Source organism: Scyliorhinus torazame, chromosome 4, assembly GCF_047496885.1.
Source record: "Scyliorhinus torazame isolate Kashiwa2021f chromosome 4, sScyTor2.1, whole genome shotgun sequence".
Lineage (NCBI taxonomy): Eukaryota > Metazoa > Chordata > Chondrichthyes > Carcharhiniformes > Scyliorhinidae > Scyliorhinus > Scyliorhinus torazame.
In genome coordinates, this window is record NC_092710.1 from 303,960,968 (window position 1) to 303,970,967 (window position 10,000).

The window sequence follows — 10,000 nt, forward strand, 5'->3', positions numbered from 1 at the left end:
GCACGCTGCTGCCTTTCCACATTGCAACGCTGCGCACTTCTCTCAGCACAGCCAGCACAAGGGTCAGGCAGGCAATGCAAGCCAGCTCTCTCTTCCTTCGCTTTCCACACCTGCCCCAATGCCACAACTTGCATTCATGCGGCGCCTTCAGGCTAGGAGAGAGAACGTCCTGCCGACACACTGGCTTGCGGCCACACGGGCCAGCTGGCGTGCCCATCAAAGTGCAGCACGCCAAGGCACACAACCGTGCTGCGTTGCAAAGGCCCGGCAAAGCTGCAGCAGCTGAATGGCCCGACCAAGCCGCCTGCCTGAGTTGAGCCCGCAGGCAAGTGTTGGGAGGAATGGTGAGGACGCAGAGAGCAGCAAAAGGTTGGCCTGCCTCTGGTGTGGAGAGTGCTTGGCGTGAGCAGTCTCTGCTGGCCGCAAAAGCCTACTGCACCTGGTATTCCCAGGCGGTCTCCCATCCAAGTACTAACCAGGCCTGAGTCTGCTTCGCTTCCGAGATCAGACAAGATCAGGCATTTTCAGACTAGTATGGCCGTAGGCATCTGCAGCACCGTCTTCTTGCCTATTCAAGCCGGCCACCCTAGCACCCTCGCCACTTCTTCTTTCCGGTTGTTTTCAATTTTTTCTCTCTCTTTTTCTACTTCTACTTCTACTTCTCCTCCTCTTTCTCTCCTTCACCTGCTAATTCTAGCCTATATGCCTGATACTCGCTCCCCTTCATGCCGTCCCCAGCTAGCTCTCTTTTTTTCTTCTCCACCTCCCCCAAGGAAAACTGCAAGCCCCGCCCACCTCACACCAGCCTGCCGCCTGCACGCTGCTGCCTTTCCACATTGCAACGCTGCGCACTTCTCTCAGCACAGCCAGCACAAGGGTCAGGCAGGCAATGCAAGCCAGCTCTCTCTTCCTTCGCTTTCCACACCTGCCCCAATGCCACAACTTGCATTCATGCAGCGCCTTCAGGCTAGGAGAGAGAACGTCCTGCCGACACACTGGCTTGCGGCCACACGGGCCAGCTGGCGTGCCCATCAAAGTGCAGCACGCCAAGGCACCCAACCGTGCTGCGTTGCAAAGGCCCGGCAAAGCTGCAGCAGCTGAATGGCCCGACCAAGCCACCTGCCTGAGTTGAGCCCGCAGGCAAGTGTTGGGAGGAATGGTGAGGACGCAGAGAGCAGCAAAAGGTTGGCCTGCCTCTGGTGTGGAGAGTGCTTGGCGTGAGCAGTCTCTGCTGGCCGCAAAAGCCTACTGCACCTGGTATTCCCAGGCGGTCTCCCATCCAAGTACTAACCAGGCCTGAGTCTGCTTAGCTTCCGAGATCAGACGAGATCGGGCGTTTTCAGACTAGTATGGCCTCAGGCATCTGCAGCACCGTCTTCTCGCCTATTCAAGCTGGCCACCCTAGCACCCTCGCCACTTCTTCTTTCCGGTTGTTTTCAATTTTTTCTCTCTCTTTTTCTACTTCTACTTCTACTTCTCCTCCTCTTTCTCTCCTTCTCCTGCTAATTCTAGCCTATATGCCTGATACTCGCTCCCCTTCATGCCATCCCCACCTAGCTCTCTTTTTTCTTCTCCACCTCCCCAAGGAAAACTGCAAGCCCCGCCCACCTCACACCAGCCTGCCGCCTGCACGCTGCTGCCTTTCCACATTGCAACGCTGCGCACTTCTCTCAGCACAGCCAGCACAAGGGTCAGGCAGGCAATGCAAGCCAGTTCTCTCTTCCTTCGCTTTCCACACCTGCCCCAATGCCACAACTTGCATTCATGCGGCGCCTTCAGGCTAGGAGAGAGAACGTCCTGCCGACACACTGGCTTGCGGCCACACGGGCCAGCTGGCGTGCCCATCAAAGTGCAGCACGCCAAGGCACACAACCGTGCTGCGTTGCAAAGGCACGGCAAAGCTGCAGCAGCTGAATGGCCCGACCAAGCCGCCTGCCTGAGTTGAGCCCGCAGGCAAGTGTTGGGAGGAATGGCGAGGACGCAGAGAGCAGCAAAAGGTTGGCCTGCCTCTGGTGTGGAGAGTGCTTGGCGTGAGCAGTCACTGCTGGCCGCAAAAGCCTACTGCACCTGGTATTCCCAGGCGGTCTCCCATCCAAGTACTAACCAGGCCTGAGTCTGCTTCGCTTCCGAGATCAGACGAGATCGGGCATTTTCAGACTAGTATGGCCGTAGGCATCTGCAGCACCGTCTTCTCGCCTATTCAAGCTGGCCACCCTAGCAACCTCACCACTTCTTCTTTCCGGTTGTTTTCAATTTTTTCTCTCTCTTTTTCTACTTCTACTTCTACTTCTCCTCCTCTTTCTCTCCTTCTCCTGCTAATTCTAGCCTATATGCCTGATACTCGCTCCCCTTCATGCCATCCCCACCTAGCTCTCTTTTTTCTTCTCCACCTCCCCAAGGAAAACTGCAAGCCCCGCCCACCTCACACCAGCCTGCCGCCTGCACGCTGCTGCCTTTCCACATTGCAACGCTGCGCACTTCTCTCAGCACAGCCAGCACAAGGGTCAGGCAGGCAATGCAAGCCAGCTCTCTCTTCCTTCGCTTTCCACACCAGCCCCAATGCCACAACTTGCATTCATGCGGCGCCTTCAGGCTAGGAGACAGAACGTCCTGCCGACACACTGGCTTGTGGCCACACGGGCAAGCTGGCGTGCCCATCAAAGTACAGCACGCCAAGGCACCCAACCGTGCTGCGTTGCAAAGGCCCGGCAAAGCTGCAGCAGCTGAATGGCCCGACCAAGCCGCCTGCCTGAGTTGAGCCCGCAGGAAAGTGTTGGGAGGAATGGTGAGGACGCAGAGAGCAGCAAAAGGTTGGCCTGCCTCTGGTGTGGAGAGTGCTTGGCGTGAGCAGTCTCTGCTGGCCGCAAAAGCCTACTGCACCTGGTATTCCCAGGCGGTCTACCATCCAAGTACTAACCAGGCCTGAGTCTGCTTAGCTTCCAAGATCAGACGAGATCGGGCGTTTTCAGACTAGTATGGCCGCAGGCATCTGCAGCACCGTCTTCTCGCCTATTCAAGCTGGCCACCCTAGCACCCTCGCCACTTCTTCTTTCCGGTTGTTTTCAATTTTTTCTCTCTCTTTTTCTACTTCTACTTCTACTTCTCCTCCTCTTTCTCTCCTTCTCCTGCTAATTCTAGCCTATATGCCTGATACTCGCTCCCCTTCATGCCATCCCCACCTAGCTCTCTTTTTTCTTCTCCACCTCCCCAAGGAAAACTGCAAGCCCCGCCCACCTCACACCAGCCTGCCGCCTGCACGCTGCTGCCTTTCCACATTGCAACGCTGCGCACTTCTCTCAGCACAGCCAGCACAAGGGTCAGGCAGGCAATGCAAGCCAGCTCTCTCTTCCTTCGCTTTCCACACCAGCCCCAATGCCACAACTTGCATTCATGCGGCGCCTTCAGGCTAGGAGACAGAACGTCCTGCCGACACACTGGCTTGTGGCCACACGGGCAAGCTGGCGTGCCCATCAAAGTACAGCACGCCAAGGCACCCAACCGTGCTGCGTTGCAAAGGCCCGGCAAAGCTGCAGCAGCTGAATGGCCCGACCAAGCCGCCTGCCTGAGTTGAGCCCGCAGGCAAGTGTTGGGAGGAATGGTGAGGACGCAGAGAGCAGCAAAAGGTTGGCCTGCCTCTGGTGTGGAGAGTGCTTGGCGTGAGCAGTCTCTGCTGGCCGCAAAAGCCTACTGCACCTGGTATTCCCAGGCGGTCTACCATCCAAGTACTAACCAAGCCTGAGTCTGCTTAGCTTCCGAGATCAGACGAGATCGGGCGTTTTCAGACTAGTATGGCCGCAGGCATCTGCAGCACCGTCTTCTCGCCTATTCAAGCTGGCCACCCTAGCATCCTCGCCACTTCTTCTTTCCGGTTGTTTTCAATTTTTTCTCTCTCTTTTTCTACTTCTACTTCTACTTCTCCTCCTCTTTCTCTCCTTCTCCTGCTAATTCTAGCCTATATGCCTGATACTCGCTCCCCTTCATGCCATCCCCACCTAGCTCTCTTTTTTCTTCTCCACCTCCCCAAGGAAAACTGCAAGCCCCGCCCACCTCACACCAGCCTGCCGCCTGCACGCTGCTGCCTTTCCACATTGCAACGCTGCGCACTTCTCTCAGCACAGCCAGCACAAGGGTCAGGCAGGCAATGCAAGCCAGCTCTCTCTTCCTTCGCTTTCCACACCTGCCCCAATGCCACAACTTGCATTCATGCGGCGCCTTCAGGCTAGGAGAGAGAACGTCCTGTCGACACACTGGCTTGCGGCCACACGGGCCAGCTGGCGTGCCCATCAAAGTGCAGCACGCCAAGGCACACAACCGTGCTGCGTTGCAAAGGCCCGGCAAAGCTGCAGCAGCTGAATGGCCCGACCAAGCCGCCTGCCTGAGTTGAGCCCGCAGGCAAGTGTTGGGAGGAATGGCGAGGACGCAGAGAGCAGCAAAAGGTTGGCCTGCCTCTGGTGTGGAGAGTGCTTGGCGTGAGCAGTCACTGCTGGCCGCAAAAGCCTACTGCACCTGGTATTCCCAGGCGGTCTCCCATCCAAGTACTAACCAGGCCTGAGTCTGCTTCGCTTCCGAGATCAGACGAGATCGGGCATTTTCAGACTAGTATGGCCGTAGGCATCTGCAGCACCGTCTTCTCGCCTATTCAAGCTGGCCACCCTAGCAACCTCGCCACTTCTTCTTTCCGGTGGTTTTCAATTTTTTCTCTCTCTTTTTCTACTTCTACTTCTACTTCTCCTCCTCTTTCTCTCCTTCTCCTGCTAACTCTAGCCTATATGCCTGATACTCGCTCCCCTTCATGCCGTCCCCAGCTAGCTCTCTTTTTTTCTTCTCCACCTCCCCCAAGGAAAACTGCAAGCCCCGCCCACCTCACACCAGCCTGCCGCCTGCACGCTGCTGCCTTTCCACATTGCAACGCTGCGCACTTCTCTCAGCACAGCCAGCACAAGGGTCAGGCAGGCAATGCAAGCCAGCTCTCTCTTCCTTCGCTTTCCACACCAGCCCCAATGCAACAACTTGCATTCATGCGGCGCCTTCAGGCTAGGAGACAGAACGTCCTGCCGACACACTGGCTTGTGGCCACACGGGCCAGCTGGCGTGCCCATCAAAGTACAGCATGCCAAGGCACCCAACCGTGCTGCGTTGCAAAGGCCCGGCAAAGCTGCAGCAGCTGAATGGCCCGACCAAGCCGCCTGCCTGAGTTGAGCCCGCAGGCAAGTGTTGGGAGGAATGGCGAGGACGCAGAGAGCAGCAAAAGGTTGGCCTGCCTCTGGTGTGGAGAGTGCTTGGCGTGAGCAGTCTCTGCTGGCCGCAAAAGCCTACTGCACCTGGTATTCCCAGGCGGTCTCCCATCCAAGTACTAACCAGGCCTGAGTCTGCTTAGCTTCCAAGATCAGACGAGATCGGGCGTTTTCAGACTAGTATGGCCGCAAGCATCTGCAGCACCGTCTTCTCGCCTATTCAAGCTGGCCACCCTAGCACCCTCGCCACTTCTTCTTTCCGGTTGTTTTCAATTTTTTCTCTCTCTTTTTCTACTTCTACTTCTACTTCTCCTCCTCTTTCTCTCCTTCTCCTGCTAATTCTAGCCTATATGCCTGATACTCGCTCCCCTTCATGCCATCCCCACCTAGCTCTCTTTTTTCTTCTCCACCTCCCCAAGGAAAACTGCAAGCCCCGCCCACCTCACACCAGCCTGCCGCCTGCACGCTGCTGCCTTTCCACATTGCAACGCTGCGCACTTCTCTCAGCACAGCCAGCACAAGGGTCAGGCAGGCAATGCAAGCCAGCTCTCTCTTCCTTCGCTTTCCACACCTGCCCCAATGCCACAACTTGCATTCATGCGGCGCCTTCAGGCTAGGAGAGAGAACGTCCTGCCGACACACTGGCTTGCGGCCACACGGGCCAGCTGGTGTGCCCATCAAAGTGCAGCACGCCAAGGCACACAACCGTGCTGCGTTGCAAAGGCCCGGCAAAGCTGCAGCAGCTGAATGGCCCGACCAAGCCGCCTGCCTGAGTTGAGCCCGCAGGCAAGTGTTGGGAGGAATGGTGAGGACGCAGAGAGCAGCAAAAGGTTGGCCTGCCTCTGGTGTGGAGAGTGCTTGGCGTGAGCAGTCTCTGCTGGCCGCAAAAGCCTACTGCACCTGGTAATCCCAGGCGGTCTCCCATCCAAGTACTAACCAGGCCTGAGTCGGCTTAGCTTCCGAGATCAGACGAGATCATGCGTTTTCAGACTAGTATGGCCGTAGGCATCTGCAGCACCGTCTTCTCGCCTATTCAAGCTGGCCACCCTAGCACCCTCGCCACTTCTTCTTTCCGGTTGTTTTCAATTTTTTCTCTCTCTTTTTCTTCTTCTACTTCTACTTCTCCTCCTCTTTCTCTCCTTCTCCTGCTAATTCTAGCCTATATGCCTGATACTCGCTCGCCTTCATGCCGTCCCCACCTAGCTCTCTTTTTTCTTCTCCACCTCCCCAAGGAAAACTGCAAGCCCCGCCCACCTCACACCAGCCTGCCGCCTGCACGCTGCTGCCTTTCCACATTGCAACGCTGCGCACTTCTCTCAGCACAGCCAGCACAAGGGTCAGGCAGGCAATGCAAGCCAGCTCTCTCTTCCTTCGCTTTCCACACCAGCCCCAATGCCACAACTTGCATTCATGCGGCGCCTTCAGGCTAGGAGACAGAACGTCCTGCCGACACACTGGCTTGTGGCCACACGGGCCAGCTGGCGTGCCCATCAAAGTGCAGCACGCCAAGGCACACAACCGTGCTGCGTTGCAAAGGCCCGGCAAAGCTGCAGCAGCTGAATGGCCCGACCAAGCCGCCTGCCTGAGTTGAGCCCGCAGGCAAGTGTTGGGAGGAATGGCGAGGACGCAGAGAGCAGCAAAAGGTTGGCCTGCCTCTGGTGTGGAGAGTGCTTGGCGTGAGCAGTCTCTGCTGGCCGCAAAAGCCTACTGCACCTGGTATTCCCAGGCGGTCTCCCATCCAAGTACTAACCAGGCCTGAGTCTGCTTAGCTTCCGAGATCAGACGAGATCAGGCTTTTTCAGACTAGTATGGCCATAGGCATCTGCAGCACCGTCTTCTCGCCTATTCAAGCCGGCCACGCTAGCACCCTCGCCACTTCTTCTTTCCGGTTGTTTTCAATTTTTTCTCTCTCTTTTTCTACTTCTACTTCTACTTCTCCTCCTCTTTCTCTCCTTCACCTGCTAATTCTAGCCTATATGCCTGATACTCGCTCCCCTTCATGCCGTCCCCACTTGGCTCTCTTTTTTCTTCTCCACCTCCCCAATGAAAACTGCAAGCCCCGCCCACCTCACACCAGCCTGCCGCCTGCACGCTGCTGCCTTTCCACATTGCAACGCTGCGCACTTCTCTCAGCACAGCCAGCACAAGGGTCAGGCAGGCAATGCAAGCCAGCTCTCTCTTCCTTCGCTTTCCACACCTGCCCCAATGCCACAACTTGCATTCATGCGGCGCCTTCAGGCTAGGAGAGAGAACGTCCTGCCGACACACTGGCTTGCGGCCACACGGGCCAGCTGGCGTGCCCATCAAAGTGCAGCACGCCAAGGCACACAACCGTGCTGCGTTGCAAAGGCCCGGCAAAGCTGCAGCAGCTGAATGGCCCGACCAAGCCGCCTGCCTGAGTTGAGCCCGCAGGCAAGTGTTGGGAGGAATGGTGAGGACGCAGAGAGCAGCAAAAGGTTGGCCTGCCTCTGGTGTGGAGAGTGCTTGGCGTGAGCAGTCTCTGCTGGCCGCAAAAGCCTACTGCACCTGTTATTCCCAGGCGGTCTCCCATCCAAGTACTAACCAGGCCTGTGTCTGCTTAGCTTCCGAGATCAGACGAGATCAGGCGTTTTCAGACTAGTATGGCCGTAGGCATCTGCAGCACCGTCTTCTCGCCTATTCAAGCTGGCCACCCTAGCACCCTCGCCACTTCTTCTTTCCGGTTGTTTTCAATTTTTTCTCTCTCTTTTTCTACTTCTACTTCTACTTCTCCTCCTCTTTCTCTCCTTCTCCTGCTAATTCTAGCCTATATGCCTGATACTCGCTCCCCTTCATGCCATCCCCACCTAGCTCTCTTTTTTCTTCTCCACCTCCCCAAGGAAAACTGCAAGCCCCGCCCACCTCACACCAGCCTGCCGCCTGCACGCTGCTGCCTTTCCACATTGCAACGCTGCGCACTTCTCTCAGCACAGCCAGCACAAGGGTCAGGCAGGCAATGCAAGCCAGCTCTCTCTTCCTTCGCTTTCCACACCAGCCCCAATGCCACAACTTGCATTCATGCGGCGCCTTCAGGCTAGGAGACAGAACGTCCTGCCGACACACTGGCTTGTGGCCACACGGGCAAGCTGGCGTGCCCATCAAAGTACAGCACGCCAAGGCACACAACCGTGCTGCGTTGCAAAGGCCCGGCAAAGCTGCAGCAGCTGAATGGCCCGACCAAGCCGCCTGCCTGAGTTGAGCCCGCAGGAAAGTGTTGGGAGGAATGGTGAGGACGCAGAGAGCAGCAAAAGGTTGGCCTGCCTCTGGTGTGGAGAGTGCTTGGCGTGAGCAGTCTCTGCTGGCCGCAAAAGCCTACTGCACCTGGTATTCCCAGGCGGTCTACCATCCAAGTACTAACCAGGCCTGAGTCTGCTTAGCTTCCAAGATCAGACGAGATCGGGCGTTTTCAGACTAGTATGGCCGCAGGCATCTGCAGCACCGTCTTCTCGCCTATTCAAGCTGGCCACCCTAGCACCCTCGCCACTTCTTCTTTCCGGTTGTTTTCAATTTTTTCTCTCTCTTTTTCTACTTCTACTTCTACTTCTCCTCCTCTTTCTCTCCTTCTCCTGCTAATTCTAGCCTATATGCCTGATACTCGCTCCCCTTCATGCCATCCCCACCTAGCTCTCTTTTTTCTTCTCCACCTCCCCAAGGAAAACTGCAAGCCCCGCCCACCTCACACCAGCCTGCCGCCTGCACGCTGCTGCCTTTCCACATTGCAACGCTGCGCACTTCTCTCAGCACAGCCAGCACAAGGGTCAGGCAGGCAATGCAAGCCAGCTCTCTCTTCCTTCGCTTTCCACACCAGCCCCAATGCCACAACTTGCATTCATGCGGCGCCTTCAGGCTAGGAGACAGAACGTCCTGCCGACACACTGGCTTGTGGCCACACGGGCAAGCTGGCGTGCCCATCAAAGTACAGCACGCCAAGGCACCCAACCGTGCTGCGTTGCAAAGGCCCGGCAAAGCTGCAGCAGCTGAATGGCCCGACCAAGCCGCCTGCCTGAGTTGAGCCCGCAGGCAAGTGTTGGGAGGAATGGTGAGGACGCAGAGAGCAGCAAAAGGTTGGCCTGCCTCTGGTGTGGAGAGTGCTTGGCGTGAGCAGTCTCTGCTGGCCGCAAAAGCCTACTGCACCTGGTATTCCCAGGCGGTCTACCATCCAAGTACTAACCAAGCCTGAGTCTGCTTAGCTTCCGAGATCAGACGAGATCGGGCGTTTTCAGACTAGTATGGCCGCAGGCATCTGCAGCACCGTCTTCTCGCCTATTCAAGCTGGCCACCCTAGCATCCTCGCCACTTCTTCTTTCCGGTTGTTTTCAATTTTTTCTCTCTCTTTTTCTACTTCTACTTCTACTTCTCCTCCTCTTTCTCTCCTTCTCCTGCTAATTCTAGCCTATATGCCTGATACTCGCTCCCCTTCATGCCATCCCCGCCTAGCTCTCTTTTTTCTTCTCCACCTCCCCAAGGAAAACTGCAAGCCCCGCCCACCTCACACCAGCCTGCCGCCTGCACGCTGCTGCCTTTCCACATTGCAACGCTGCGCACTTCTCTCAGCACAGCCAGCACAAGGGTCAGGCAGGCAATGCAAGCCAGCTCTCTCTTCCTTCGCTTTCCACACCTGCCCCAATGCCACAACTTGCATTCATGCGGCGCCTTCAGGCTAGGAGAGAGAACGTCCTGCCGACACACTGGCTTGCGGCCACACGGGCCAGCTGGCATGCCCATCAAAGTGCAGCACGCCAAGGCAC

The 10,000-nt window shown here is 56.8% G+C and overlaps 11 non-coding genes and 1 pseudogene across 11 annotated transcripts; all 12 read right to left on the reverse strand.

Moving 5' to 3' along the window:
* Positions 1 to 427: 427 nt before the first annotated feature.
* Positions 428 to 546, reverse strand: LOC140415372 (5S ribosomal RNA). The gene has a single exon (XR_011944483.1). It is a non-coding gene; the product is annotated as a 5S ribosomal RNA (ribosomal RNA).
* A 696-nt stretch (positions 547 to 1,242) lies between these two features.
* LOC140415011 (5S ribosomal RNA) lies at positions 1,243 to 1,361 on the reverse strand. The gene has a single exon (XR_011944134.1). It is a non-coding gene; the product is annotated as a 5S ribosomal RNA (ribosomal RNA).
* Positions 1,362 to 2,055: 694 nt separating this feature from the next.
* Positions 2,056 to 2,174, reverse strand: LOC140414097 (5S ribosomal RNA). The gene has a single exon (XR_011943242.1). It is a non-coding gene; the product is annotated as a 5S ribosomal RNA (ribosomal RNA).
* A 694-nt stretch (positions 2,175 to 2,868) lies between these two features.
* Positions 2,869 to 2,987, reverse strand: LOC140415126 (5S ribosomal RNA). Its single transcript, XR_011944245.1, has one exon. It is a non-coding gene; the product is annotated as a 5S ribosomal RNA (ribosomal RNA).
* Positions 2,988 to 3,681: 694 nt separating this feature from the next.
* Positions 3,682 to 3,800, reverse strand: LOC140414985 (5S ribosomal RNA). Its single transcript, XR_011944109.1, has one exon. It is a non-coding gene; the product is annotated as a 5S ribosomal RNA (ribosomal RNA).
* A 694-nt stretch (positions 3,801 to 4,494) lies between these two features.
* Positions 4,495 to 4,613, reverse strand: LOC140414099 (5S ribosomal RNA). Its single transcript, XR_011943244.1, has one exon. It is a non-coding gene; the product is annotated as a 5S ribosomal RNA (ribosomal RNA).
* A 696-nt stretch (positions 4,614 to 5,309) lies between these two features.
* LOC140414943 (5S ribosomal RNA) lies at positions 5,310 to 5,428 on the reverse strand. The gene has a single exon (XR_011944069.1). It is a non-coding gene; the product is annotated as a 5S ribosomal RNA (ribosomal RNA).
* Positions 5,429 to 6,122: 694 nt separating this feature from the next.
* On the reverse strand, positions 6,123 to 6,241 carry LOC140415510 (5S ribosomal RNA; annotated as a pseudogene).
* Positions 6,242 to 6,935: 694 nt separating this feature from the next.
* On the reverse strand, positions 6,936 to 7,054 carry LOC140415128 (5S ribosomal RNA). The gene has a single exon (XR_011944247.1). It is a non-coding gene; the product is annotated as a 5S ribosomal RNA (ribosomal RNA).
* A 694-nt stretch (positions 7,055 to 7,748) lies between these two features.
* On the reverse strand, positions 7,749 to 7,867 carry LOC140414955 (5S ribosomal RNA). Its single transcript, XR_011944080.1, has one exon. It is a non-coding gene; the product is annotated as a 5S ribosomal RNA (ribosomal RNA).
* A 694-nt stretch (positions 7,868 to 8,561) lies between these two features.
* On the reverse strand, positions 8,562 to 8,680 carry LOC140415127 (5S ribosomal RNA). Its single transcript, XR_011944246.1, has one exon. It is a non-coding gene; the product is annotated as a 5S ribosomal RNA (ribosomal RNA).
* A 694-nt stretch (positions 8,681 to 9,374) lies between these two features.
* Positions 9,375 to 9,493, reverse strand: LOC140414986 (5S ribosomal RNA). Its single transcript, XR_011944110.1, has one exon. It is a non-coding gene; the product is annotated as a 5S ribosomal RNA (ribosomal RNA).
* Between the last annotated feature and the right edge of the window lie 507 nt (positions 9,494 to 10,000).